Source organism: Erythranthe guttata, chromosome 4, assembly GCF_056151865.1.
Source record: "Erythranthe guttata isolate IM_541 chromosome 4, IM_541, whole genome shotgun sequence".
Lineage (NCBI taxonomy): Eukaryota > Viridiplantae > Streptophyta > Magnoliopsida > Lamiales > Phrymaceae > Erythranthe > Erythranthe guttata.
In genome coordinates, this window is record NC_142536.1 from 9,810,969 (window position 1) to 9,824,601 (window position 13,633).

The 13,633-nt window shown below is 34.7% G+C and overlaps 1 long non-coding RNA gene across 1 annotated transcript; it reads left to right on the forward strand.

Moving 5' to 3' along the window:
* Window positions 1-455: 455 nt before the first annotated feature.
* On the forward strand, window positions 456-3,479 carry LOC148771105 (uncharacterized). Its single transcript, XR_016030851.1, has 2 exons — window positions 456-768; window positions 3,183-3,479. It is a non-coding gene; the product is annotated as an uncharacterized LOC148771105 (long non-coding RNA).
* The last annotated feature ends 10,154 nt before the right edge of the window (window positions 3,480-13,633 follow it).

Sequence of the window (13,633 nt, forward strand, 5' to 3'; positions counted from 1 at the left end):
GAAATTGTATATGCTTAATTGATAGTAACTCACTCCCTATGTGTTAATTTCGATTTAAGTAACTAATTATTTGATTATGTATCTAAATGCCTAATTCTATGTACATGCATACATGTGTTAACCGTTTTATGCTAAGTGAAGTTGTTCATGAAATAAATAATTCTCTAAGCATAAATAATTAAAATAGTAATTTTTCGAGATACTCTCTAGATCCTCTTCTCTTTAAATTGGCTATGATTGTATGTGTTGCATGCATACACTTATTCCATATGTATTTCCACTTGGCTTTTCATTTAACATTTTATTTTAAAGTAACTTAAATGAAATTGCCAAGAAGTCCCTCTAGATAATTCCTACTTTCTCCAAATTGCAAAAAGACCCCTCTTCAATACTTACTCATTAAGATCCAAGCCTCTCCAATTCTATAAATACCACCCTCTCCTCTTCATTTCCACACACCAAAACATCAGCCAAAATCCTCTCCGCCCCTCTCTCCTCTCTAACCCACGACAACCCCCTCCTTCAAATAATCTCAAATGCTTCTCTTGTTCTTCACAAAGAAGCAAGCTATTCTCATTCTTCTTTCCCCTCAATAATTCAGCATATGCTCATAAAAGGTTTCTCTCATCGATAAACTCCAAGAAAACAGCCCTCCTACAGCCTTCAAACTCAGCCCAAAGCATCCCAAGATCATCCATGGCCAAAACTCGAAGACCTCCATGAATCCTTCGATATCTCCTTTTCTTATCTATGATTTTCTTCAAATGCGTAAGGACCCCTTGTTCTTTATTGAAATTGAATTGCATGCTAAGATTATTGATGTTTTTATGTTAATATTATGTGTTTAAGTTTGGGTTTTATGATTATAGCATGATTGAGTTTAGAATCATGAACTAGATAATTAGATTGAAATTTCTAGATTCATAGTTACGGAGTTTAAGCCACATTTTGTAGATGATTTATTTTTATAAAAATGTGAAATTTCTAGAGAATATAGATCACTCTGCTATCTTGAGTTTGATATAAAGTTTGTCTTATTTAGATTAAAAATGATTAAGTTGTGATTTATTTTCCGGAACTGCATAGATTGTGTGTCATAAAAGAAATGCATGTTAAATCTGATCTTGTATTACTCCGATCATAGTGATTCTACTTGGATTATATATTAGACTTTTAAGTGTAATCTCTGTCAAAATTTCACGCTGTTTTGAAAAGAATATACTTTTATTTGGTATTTTTGAAGTCACTGCTCTGTTTCTGGATTTTCGACAACAGAGCTGTACGGTTTTAAGTATTTCTCTTACTTGGATAGGTATTTTAGAAAACAGTTTTAAATTGGTATTTTTAACTTTGAGAAGAGTATTATGTTAAAGTTTCAGAATTTTTGGATGCATGATTAAATAGAAATGAATTTTCAAAACTAAACTACTAAAACTACCCTATTTTCTAAAATGAATTTCTTTGAATTGATAGAATTAATTATGAGCATGTTTTAAACTCTTGATGCATAACCTTAAAAGCATGTCTGAACTTAGAACAAATGACTTAGAGTATTTAGCTTATAGAATAACTCTTGAAGAAATTAGTCACTTGGGATAAGTTAGAGTATGATTATAATATAAGGAATGATGATAAATTGTTTGTAGAACTTATGTGCTTTCAGATGATCTAAAAGTTCTTGATTATTGTTATGTGTTATCGATTATCTACTTGACTGAAATTATGTGGATTAGAACTTCATGTGCGATAAATTAAATATATGCTTGATTGTGGTTTAATCTTGTACAAGTATCTATATATATAAAGTATGTATATATATACATATCTATATATGTATTTAGGCCTGCGTGGTTGTGATTATACTCCAACCCATGGCTTATGTATTATAAGTATGCTACTATATTTATGCCTACGTGGTCGTGATTATACTCCGATCCATGGATTGTGAATTATACTTATATATCTAAATTGTTGTTATGTGATCTTGTGGTAAAGGTAAAGTATTCGATGCTTTATGTGAAATATTAGATAGCTATGGCCTAAGGTGCATTTAAATGCGATATTGATATTTTTAATGATAGGAATGTGTGATTATGTGATTATATGATTATGTGATTATGTGACTATGATATGGTTAAAATTGAAGAATGTCCTCCTTTGTGCTACTTTGGGTTATGAAATGTTTATGTGTACTTATGAAGTGAAAGTGTTATGTTCTACATGATTATGTGTTTAATGATTTTATTAAAGATTTGAAGTATAGTTGGTATGGTACTTGTTACTTTGGTGTTGTTTATTTAAAAGTAAAGATAGATAAATCATATGAGTCATTAGTAAGTCTAAGATACATAAATCATGATTTTTCAAAGTTAAAAATGTTCGGAAATTGGTTGTGGATCTAGGTGAATAAGTATGGGATACGGGGGCTGGTATTCTGTTAGTGGTTGATAGTTGGGGTCCACATAGGGACTGATTCACATAGGAATCGGGATTATAAACCACTAACTCGGCTATAGTAAAGTTATAGCCGTGACTGTATTCCGGTTAGTGTGTGGTTGATAGTTGGGGTCTACATAGGGACCTGTCCCCATAGGGACTGATTCACATAGGAATCGAGATTATAAACCACTAACTTGGCTATAGTAAAGTTATAGTCGTGACTATAGTAAAGTTATAGATCACAAGCTCCAAAATACACGGCTTATTGCCGAACTCCACGATTGTTTTTCCAAACGGGCCCAATGTTTTCTCATGAAAAGTTTTCAAAGTCTAAAGTCTCATTTTCTTGCATATCGCATATTGCATGGTAAAGTTAAAAAGGGTGTTAAGTACCCTTAAATGTTAGAAGGGTGTTAAGTACCCGATTATAAAAGAAAGTTGGATGTTAAGTATCCGTGAATGTTTAAAGTAACAGGTAAACGTGAGATTCATGTTAAGTGTATGAATGAATGATTGCAAGTTTATTATATGTCTAATTATATGTGATAATGAATGAATGTCATGATATTGAATAAATGAATATAGTTATGCCATAAAAGACTTAGATGAAAAGAACATAGACGAGGACTTTAGGTCTCCCGTAGGGCGTGAGTGACACGTTGAGAGAGGTGTGAGTATCGTCAGGCCAATGTTCTTACTGAGCCAGTGGTTAGGCTCATGCTTTATGCGAATCCCCTTTTCAGGTTCTCAATGTAATTAGAGTGGCGCAGAGGAGCGGAGTTGGAGGAATCACAAGCCTTGATGCCTTATATGTCGTCTCCGGATTTCTTACAAAATTATCTCTTCACTTTTCCCTTTTAAAAGTCTAATGTATAATGGAGATCTTTACGAGTTCATTTTGTACTCTGATTTTGGAATCTAGTCTATTAAACCGGGGTATATAAATAAAGTTTATTTTCTTCCGCTGTATTACAAGTATTTTGTAAACCCTGTTCATAGTTATGTATGTAGCACTCTTTATGAAAATGGTTTCTTATAAATTCGGGTTATGATTTTATGTAAACAAAAAATGCTTCCACAAATTTTAAAGTGATTTCTCAAGGTTCAATTCGTATCGAAATTTTAATAAAGACCATTTTTCCAAAGCCTTTCTTGGTTAAGTAAAAGTCATGGAGGGTGTTACAATAAGTATTAGTATTAGTATTAGTATTATTATTAGTATTAGTATTAGTGTTCGTATTAGTATTGGCGTATTAGTTTTAACATTAAATATGCGTATTAGAATTGGCGTATTATTATTATTAATATTAGTGTTGATATTAATATTTGTATTAGACTATTAGTATTAATCATCGTATTAATATTAGGATTAGTATTAATATTAGTATTATTAGTGTTGGTTTTAGTATTAATATAAGTATTGGTATTAGTATTATCAATGTTGGTTTTAGTATTAGTAGTAGTAGTTGTTGTTGTTAGTGTAATATTAGTGTTAATATTAGCGTGGCATAGGCAATTGTACGCCGCAACGGCCAGAGTTAGAAGTAGATTTGAGATAAAGATATTTATCAACTCAAAATCGGACGATATAACTAAAATTACGAGCAATGTTGTGTGCACAAAAGATTTTCAGCGAATATGAAGGTAAATCACAAACAAATGTATATTTGATTCAATAAAACATTTTTTTTTTGTATTATTTACATGTATGTCAACTGTTTAAAGTTTTCATTCGTTTTATTTTATCCAAAAAAAATGTTAAAAAAAAAAAAAAATTGATCCCGTACATCGCACGGGTGAATTACTAGTTATTTTATGTAGGTAAATGTTAAATCTTGCACTAAAATTTATACAATCGTGCACATAATTCAAAACAAATCTCTCTAAAATCCTTTTTTGTCTTCCTTTTCTTTTCTTTTCTTTTGTTCTTTTTTTTAGGAAAAGACGTATTATCAAGCGATATATATCATCGCTAAATTTGAAGGCAGATGATACATGTTAACTTAGCAAGAGAATCGGCAAACAAACGTTTTCTAAACTGAGAAGCAACACTGTCAAACATCTTCACATTCTCATCCACGGACGCGCCATATGAGAAGCCCGTCCCATCTCGATCTCATAAAGCCTTTATAACTTGCATGCAGTCCCCTTCTATAATATTATTTCTCCAATCTAAATCGTTGGCCATTTGTACTTGTAGCTTGCTACTTGGTAGTAATTGTTCACTATTATACGTGTCAATGTACGTGTGAGTTGTGACACCAGCTACGTAACTCGCTCACCGGGAGCACCACTTTCTGTTTCAAAGTCTTGTTACTATCTCCCATGCTTTCCACGCTACAGCCATGGCCACCGTAACGTAAAATCGTCGCCGTTCTCAAAGCCTGCTGCAATGTCTCCATCCAGCACCAAACTGAGTCGAAACCGACCCCATCCAAGGTTCTCTGGCAGGAAGTGCTGCCAAATCGCCTCCATGCCATTACATTTAAGAAGGACGTGTACTGAAGTCTCAACCTCACTATTGCCCCTATCACACACAGGAAATATACGGATCTTCGGCGGCACTCGGAGTTTTCAAATAAGATTCCAGCACCAAATTGAGTCGAAACCAACCCCATCCAAGGTTCTCTGGCAGGAAGTGCTACCAAATCGCCTCCATGCCATTACATTTAAGAATGACGTGTACTGAAGTCTCAACCTCACTATTGCCCCTATCACACACAGGAAATATACGGATCTTCGGTGGCACTCGGAGCTTCCAAATAAGATTCCAGCCTCGCTTTGAGCCCCCACTACTTGTACCCAACTCATGCCCCACTACCTTGTACCCAACTCATGCCTTCGGTTGTTTCCCGTCGTAACACGACTTCATCGTGTAGCAAACCCATCTATCCTCAACCGATACCCAAAAGGTCGAGGCGGTTGAAGATAATTAGCAAGACTCTGCCGCCGGCAACATGGTTCGAGAGGTGCCAAACCCATCTATCCTCGACCGATACCCAAAAGGTCGAGGTTCGGTTGAAGATAATTAGCAAGACTCCGCCGCCGGCAACAAATTGCAAAGCAACCACCCACCCGTCCAATAGGACGCTGCTGCTCTGTCAAGCCAGCATTTATTACGAGTTAGATGTTCAGGTGGGGCGGTATACACCCACCACCTGCAATGGCCGACAAGATTTGGGGGCAACCCCAGAACCGGCCGTTTAACAATTTTGCAGCCAGAGTAGGAACACTCCAGACCACCACCACCACCTGCAACGGCAGGCAACAACAATTTTGCCGCCGAGTAGGAACTCCAGACCACCGGGGGCCTGAGGTGGGCCTGGATTACTCCGCATGCCAGAAAGAGAGCCTGACATATCTTCAACCTTCCGTCGCCTTAATGCCCCTTCTTAGGTCACAGGTTCTCGCTAGTGAACCCGGCGACCAATAATGCTGAGAATTTTTTACATGAAGGAGATTAGTTTTGGTTCGTTTTTCGATGTGGGATTGATTACCAATATATTTTTTTAATTAATTATGATTATGAATAATCTAATACGGGAGTTTCCATGCGGTTGCAATTATTTGAAATAATACGTCGTACCCAGCCCATTTTGAAATAACTAAGAGTCCAAGAATAATATATTAGTATTAAAATATGGATAGATGAAAATCAAATATATTTTATATGAAAATCCTATGTTGTTTTATGATTAAATTCGATATGAACCCTGGTTTAAATCGTTGATAAATTGTAATTTGTTTTTAAAATTGTAGATTACGATTTGATTCAAGCATTTTATGATTCAATTCGCACTATTCATATGTGATGATACTAGAGATAAATCACCTTAGATAGTTGAAGTAAGATGAGCTGGAAGAGCAGAGTGGATCACTGGCTCACGAGCTTGATGATCTTGAGATAGCTGCGATCATAGAACACGTAAACTAAGCCGGGGGTTGATCCGGCAAAAACCCCTTCGACACTCAAGTCAGACGTACGGATAGTAGAAATAGTCCAGAGAATACATATTGTAGTATTGCTCAGATAATAGGACGTACCTTAAGTAATGAGTTCAAACCGTTATTTATATCTCATTGATTGAGCTGAAGTTTAATTAGTTAAGTATTATAACTGTTAAACGTGTTCCTAGTCGAAGGGTTACGCTACCAATGAGGATATCGGCCTTTCCCATTAAGAGACTAGCACTTAGTGTATGTGTACTACATCTCTCAGTAAACGGTATTGTGATATCGGCATGCATAAGTGGGTGCTCGTAAGTTGACGAGTTCAATGAACTCCCTCACCCTAGAAATCTCTAAGTGGTTCCCAATAATCGAGTAGATATATCAGTGGTATAGTTGTACACCATTAGTCCTTATGACCTAAACATCACCGTGACTTCACTAGAGCACCAGTTGTATCATGACATGTCCCTGAGTTCCACCGAGAAACACCACAAGGGCCAGTGTTCGTGCAGTCCGAAATCTAGTGGGAGGTCTGTGCATTGTAGTCGGGGATTCGATCGCTAGAATAGTCTTGGATGTCCTGTGTTCTTACATTTTGTAATCTCACTAAGCTGACTAAGTGATGATTAGAGAATTCGATTCTCTAAGTCATGCACGTAACGATTACAACACTTAGAACGACCGCACAGTCATTGAACTACTAAGGAGGTCTCCATGAACCAACGCCTCTAGTTCAATCGGGACATATGAATCGAAGGGATCGTACTGTACGCTAACTATATCAAAAGGTTCCTACAGGCACTTCATTTGTATCTAGGGAATCATGACGCGTAGTTGCTAGACGCCAATCTTGATTCGTTGGGTGATTAAGGTGAAACGAGCTTCTTCTTTATCGTAACTCCAAGGGACGAGTTTTGACCACAAAGGGTTGTGGGCCCACGGCTAGCTTACACCTGAACCATCGAGGGTCATACTGCTCGTGCACATGAGATCTTTGAATAAACGGTCAAATGTAAAAATAGTTTTATCTTTGCATGATTGGAAGTCAATATGATTGGGTCCAACATTCGTAATTTGGAATTATGAATGAGAATAAGTAAAGGAAAATAATAGGCGAACATCTTAGTGGACTTTCTAAATCGGGAAGTTTCCAAATTTAGAAACTGCACCGAATTAGGGTTTCCACTTTAAGAAAGTTGGAAATTAAGAATTGGCGCTCGTAATGACAAGGACATTATAATGATTCCGAAAATGTAATTATTACAATTTTCCGATCATCGAATTGAGAGAGACGAGCATGTAACAGTACTAACGAACTTAAGCTGTTGGGCCAGGTCCAACTTAAGCCTGTTAGAGTTTTATGCAAGACACTATAAATACTTGATATATAGGTCTTGCACAACACACAACTCACACACGAAACTCTAGCCGCTCCCTCTCTCTCTCGGCCGTTCTCCCGCGCGGCCATCACCGCCGCCGTCGCCACCATCTCGCCGGAATCCACCATTCGTTGGCCGATCCTTTTGGTAGCTCTTTTCTCTTTTCGTTTCTTCCATTTTATTCTAACTATTTCGTGTCTAGTGCCACATTTTAGTAGATCAAAGTATAAGAGGTTAAATCCGAGAGGAGGAATATCAAAGAATCGAGGAGCAGCCACCGAGCCGACGATGCACACGCCTCCACACGCCGCCCGAAGACAGCGCGTGAACCACACGCGCCACCGTAGCTCGGATCATCACCGCTGCTGCATCGCCGTTTCTGCCCCGAATAACACGGATTGGTTTCCGTGGCAATCTAGCTTCGCTTAGTGTGCCTACCTCACGCTTCAAGAGGTAAAACTTCGAATCCATTGTCGTTAGATTCGGTATTGTTAAAATTAAATATGCATGTTCGTTTTAGTATGAAACTTGTATGATATTATGTGACTACATGAAATTGTTTAATCACTGTGAGCATGTTTATTTAATTTAAATGCGAGCATGCTAGTTGATTTAATTTCGATTAAGTAATTAAGCATGTATGTTATTTTTTAATTTCGCTGGAAGCGCAAAGGTACGCAATTAGTTGTTTTCAATTATCGGGCATGTGTTTATGTGTTTTAAATTTGTTTAAATCGCATAAAATTTTTGTTTTCCGCTGCGTACACGTGTCCGATTCCCAACAGTGGTATCAGAGCTTGTTGCGCAATTAATTGCGTTGTTTTTATTATGCTATAATTTTATGCATGTTCGATTTATTAAAGTAGCGATTGTTGTATTATGTAATTGGGAGTTTTCGAAAGTTTAAAATATTTTAGAAATATTGTTTATAATTTTTCCAGCTTTAAAATTGTTTAAAATTGGAAAATCGGATATGAAATTATTTTTAAAACGTCGATTTTTAATTGTTCGGATCAAACCGGTCGAACCGGCCGGTTCGATGGTTGTGTGCGATCCAATTGACCAAATCTACGTGGATTCGGGTGGGTCATACCAGTTCTCGGTCTGACTGACCCAGCCCACTGATTTGGGTCAACTGGTCCGTTTCGGTCCGAACCGGTTCACTGAAAATTAAAAAAAAAAAAATTATTTCAGATTTCTAAAAGAATATGCAGCTCATTCCTTTCATCATCTGCAATTATGAATATATTTCAGCATTTTCAGCTTTCACCGAAGTTTTTAAAATTGCATCCATGTCCCTGAAGTTTTCAAAATTTATAGTTTGGTCCCTAAATTTTCAAAATGTACAATTTGGTCCTTGAATTTTCAAAATTTTGAATTTTGATCATTTATGTTCAAAATTTCTTAGATTCTCAAACAAAGTTATTTTCAGCTAGATAACTGCTATATCACTTGGATTTTTTACTATTTATATTATGAAATATTTTGCACTCTTAATCAGATATATTTTTATGACATACATTGTCAATTGCGATTTTAATGAGACAATTTTTCCGCGTTTAAGGGGGATATAAGAAGCCGGTTCTTGTATAACGACGTGAAATCATATGAAATGATCTTTGTCTCATCTAGATTTGTGCATGGAAGTATATAAGCACAAAAGAAAAAAGAATTCATTTGCAACAATTTTAATGTGTAAAATGATAGATGCATTTATCGACAAAATGACAACTTGAAATTATTACATATGTTGCAACTGAGTGCAAGAGAAAATGTCCAAGAAGGACACAGTGCACATTAGATTTTGCCATGAAAGGCTTATAAACGAATGTCCTCGAAGGACAAATTTCACATTGTGATTGCATCGTGAATTCCTAAATGGATGAAAAATGATTATGGTACACAACTAACCAATTATACTTTATACATATAAGATGGGGAGATATATATGTTGGTTCGGATGATTAATACCCTTATAAGTGGTGTGAATACCGCTCAATTAAAGTCTACTAACGCTAGTAGCATCATACTCTCATCATATAACTTATCTCATTCGATGAAAGGATTCGTCTTAAAGACGATGTTGGGGGACGCCTCAACACCAATATCCATTACTATGATATGAGAATATTTGCCAGTTATGGTGGCATAAATGAAATACATATTTGGATGAGAAAATCATTAATGATTATATGGTAGCTACCAAGACCATTATAAATCGAACCATTATGTGCCAATAAAGAGTTGATTGACAAATAAATCATGGTTAGCTTGTTGTCTAAGTGAATAGAGACATTTGAGACCATTAGTTCTCAATTTTGTCGTTGTACCGATATAATATATTAAAGAATTGAAAATTCTTTTTGAATGAATATTCATGTACCAAATTGAATTTGTTTATATTGAGTTTGAAAATAAAAAGGACAAGTAGTCCTCGATACTCCCTCCACATGGTGAAACTCAAAAGCGCGCAGTTTGTCCATGTAGGACATTTTTATTGAAATAAATAATGAGCTCAAGCACATAAAATATCATCACAAACTTTATTGATGCAATCTAGAAAATTATCTAGAAGAGAAAAATACATGGTGCATGAAAATATAGGGGTTTTAAGAAGAGATCGTACCCACAAAGGCTACAATCCTCGTTTATATGAATATAATTCTCTAAGGAGAATCTGGTACCGGAAAGTTGTTGAGTTCTTGATTGATTATAAAGAAATATGAGGAGTACTAAAGATGTTATCAAATAACTACATGTGCAATTATTTTTAACGTGAAGAGCTTGAAGCTCATACATTTTAATGGATGTCGACATCTTGGTCATTAGTATATGCATTTACAAATGCAACTGACCATGAACATTTGAAATTGGTGAAGAAATGAATTATACATTGACTTGAAGTCAACACACATAAGTTGTGGAGCCTTTAGTACAAAAGTGGGTAAAATCATTGCGGTAAATTTGAATGCCTTTGAAAATATATTTTTATGATGCAATCACTTTATGATGGTATTCAAAATACTTGACATGCATCATATGGATGCAATTACCGCATATCTATAATGGATCATAAAATTAAGAAAGAATTGATAATGTTATGTGCATATAATATAATCAGAGGTCTCGTGAGTTAGACTGTAGAAATGATCCATTTACATATTATCTTCAAAATATTGTACATTCACCTCAGTAAATACCTTATTAATGATCAAATAATTTGACTTACCATTATCATGGTATAGATGTGAATGATCTAAATCTTGTGGAGACTCACGAATAGCTCACAAAGACGGTCAATTACTTGGTGACATAATTTGAGATAAAAAAATCATGAAAGGGGAAAATGTATCTCGAAAAGAAGATCTATTAAATGAAATTTATCCATTTATACAAATAAGAGGAGTCATCTATTGAGTAACATTATGTTTGTTCAATCATTGGATATAATTAAAGATCTTTTAAACCTTCGAGAAAATAATGAAAGAATTACAATTTCCAAAAAGTGTAAAATGTGTATTACACTGTCTTTATGGAAAATCTCGTGGATCTTAAAGAGGATATAGTTGGCTATATCAAGTTCAAAGAATAAATTATCGTATTCATATATCGGAATATTGCCAACTACTTCAAGATGCTTAAAAGTCATATGTTGAAATCAGGGGGAGCATGAGCACTACTTATAACACTGTACTTTTTTTCTTTCGACCAAGTTTTTGTCCCCATGGATTTTTCTTGGCAACGTTTTAACGAGACAGTGTCACGCTCGCAAGTGCCACATGAATATGTACTCTTTTCTCCTTCGATTAGGTTTTGTCCCTATGAGTTTTCCTAACAAGATTTTTAACGAGGCATATTCCATAGATGGTGGACATCCAAGGGGGAGTATTATGAATTCTTCAAGGTATGGATGACCACCATTACTCACCATCATCAAGCACCATTACTCCCACCATTATTGCACCATAATACATATTGATGATCTCATTATGGTCTTGTAACTCATGATTTTTGAGAGGTCTTTCTAGTAATATATATATATAGAGCACAATGTAATCTATTTTTACACTTGAATATATGGAAGGCGGCGGTTATATGCAAGCCCATTTTTTTATTAGTTCAATACCTCTAATATAAAATACTAATTTACCCTTAATGGAATTTAAAATCAAATAAAAGACACAAAACATTAAAAAATAAAAAATAAACATTTCCTTTGTGCAAGACCAAATAAAATACATAAATCCAGAAACCCTTCTTCCTTATTTCACGACTTAAAACTCTCCTCCTTCTTCCCCTTCTTCTTCACAAACCCACCAAGAAATCCTACACACCAAAATTATCAAATACATACCAAACATTCACGATGGAACCAGAAAACAATGATATGGTGGTTTACGAGGGTGGAGAACACAATGAAATATGTTTTAACCGGTTATTTTTGCTTTTGGGTCGTTTTTTTTTTTTTTGCGAAAAAAATTCGACGATACCAAAAATCGGTCTGCAAATTCCGATTTTTGTTACTAAAGTCGGTAACCACATTCCGATTATTTTAATAAAAATCGGTACTTAAAAACCGATTTTTGTAGTAAAAATCGGCATGACAACACCGATTTTTTTTTTGTATTATCGGTATTGTCATGCCGACTTGTACTACAAAATTCGATTTTTAAATACCGATTTTATTATCTGTATTTTTTTAAGACCGTTTTCTCATACTTTCGTGCATCAACCTAGGGGATTGATGGAGGATTATTCAAATGAATTATATAACGAATAAATATTTGAGATACGGAAAGCTCTACTCGATTGGGTTAAATGAGTGGTAGACGCCATCGAATGGTGATACATATTTTCGTTTCAAATATTTAAAAAATATCAATTAATCAAATATATAATGTATTATTTAAAAAAAAATCAAAAAATATCGGTATTCGAAAACCGATTTTGTACTCAATAATCGACATTAGAACGCCGATTTTGACTTGTAAAGTCGACGTTGTGTCGCCGATTTGGTTAACAAAAATCGGTATTATGACGCCGATTTTCGTGTACAAAATCGGTCTGGATAAACCGAATTGGGAAACCAACGAAATAAAATAAAAAAACCAATTTCAATCTTAATTTTTTTTTTCAAAATCGGCCAAATTATTGCAACCCAACAAGAAATAAGCATAGATTAATGTTCATTCATACATATTTAGCATTGATTAATATTTGGCAGTCGTGATATTTCTTTTTCGTTTTGTTTTGTTTTTTTTTTTTTTTTTGATTTTTGGTCTTGAACAAATTAAAAATAAGATTTATTTGTATTTGAGTATTATTTGTGGATAATGGTATATTTGTCATCTTTGGTCTTGATGTAATAAAATTAGATTAATTTACGGGCTTGAACTAATAAACTCCTTTATGTGGTTTTGAACTAATAAAAAAAGGTCTTGCATATAACGGCCGCCTATATGGAATGACATATAACATATGGCTGCAGATATTTGCAAGACGAAAATTACTAAGTGCAAGACCTTAATTCATGCAAGACCAAAATATAAATAAATTTACTAAGATCAAGACTGGAAATTACAAATATAACCCCAATAATAATTTAGATATTATTAATTTAAATTAAGTTAATTGCTATTGCAAGACCAAAAAAATAATACAAAAAAAAAGAATAAAAAAAAAAAGAAAAAAGAGAGGGAACTCACTCACCCAACAAAACACCAACATCTTCTTCTTCACCCTCATTTTACACATTTTTTTCCACAAAAAAATCTTCCATATTCTCCAAAACCCTTATCACATAAAACCCTCAAATCTTACTAAAACTTGAAAAGAAGGACATTATGGATACACAAGACATAAAT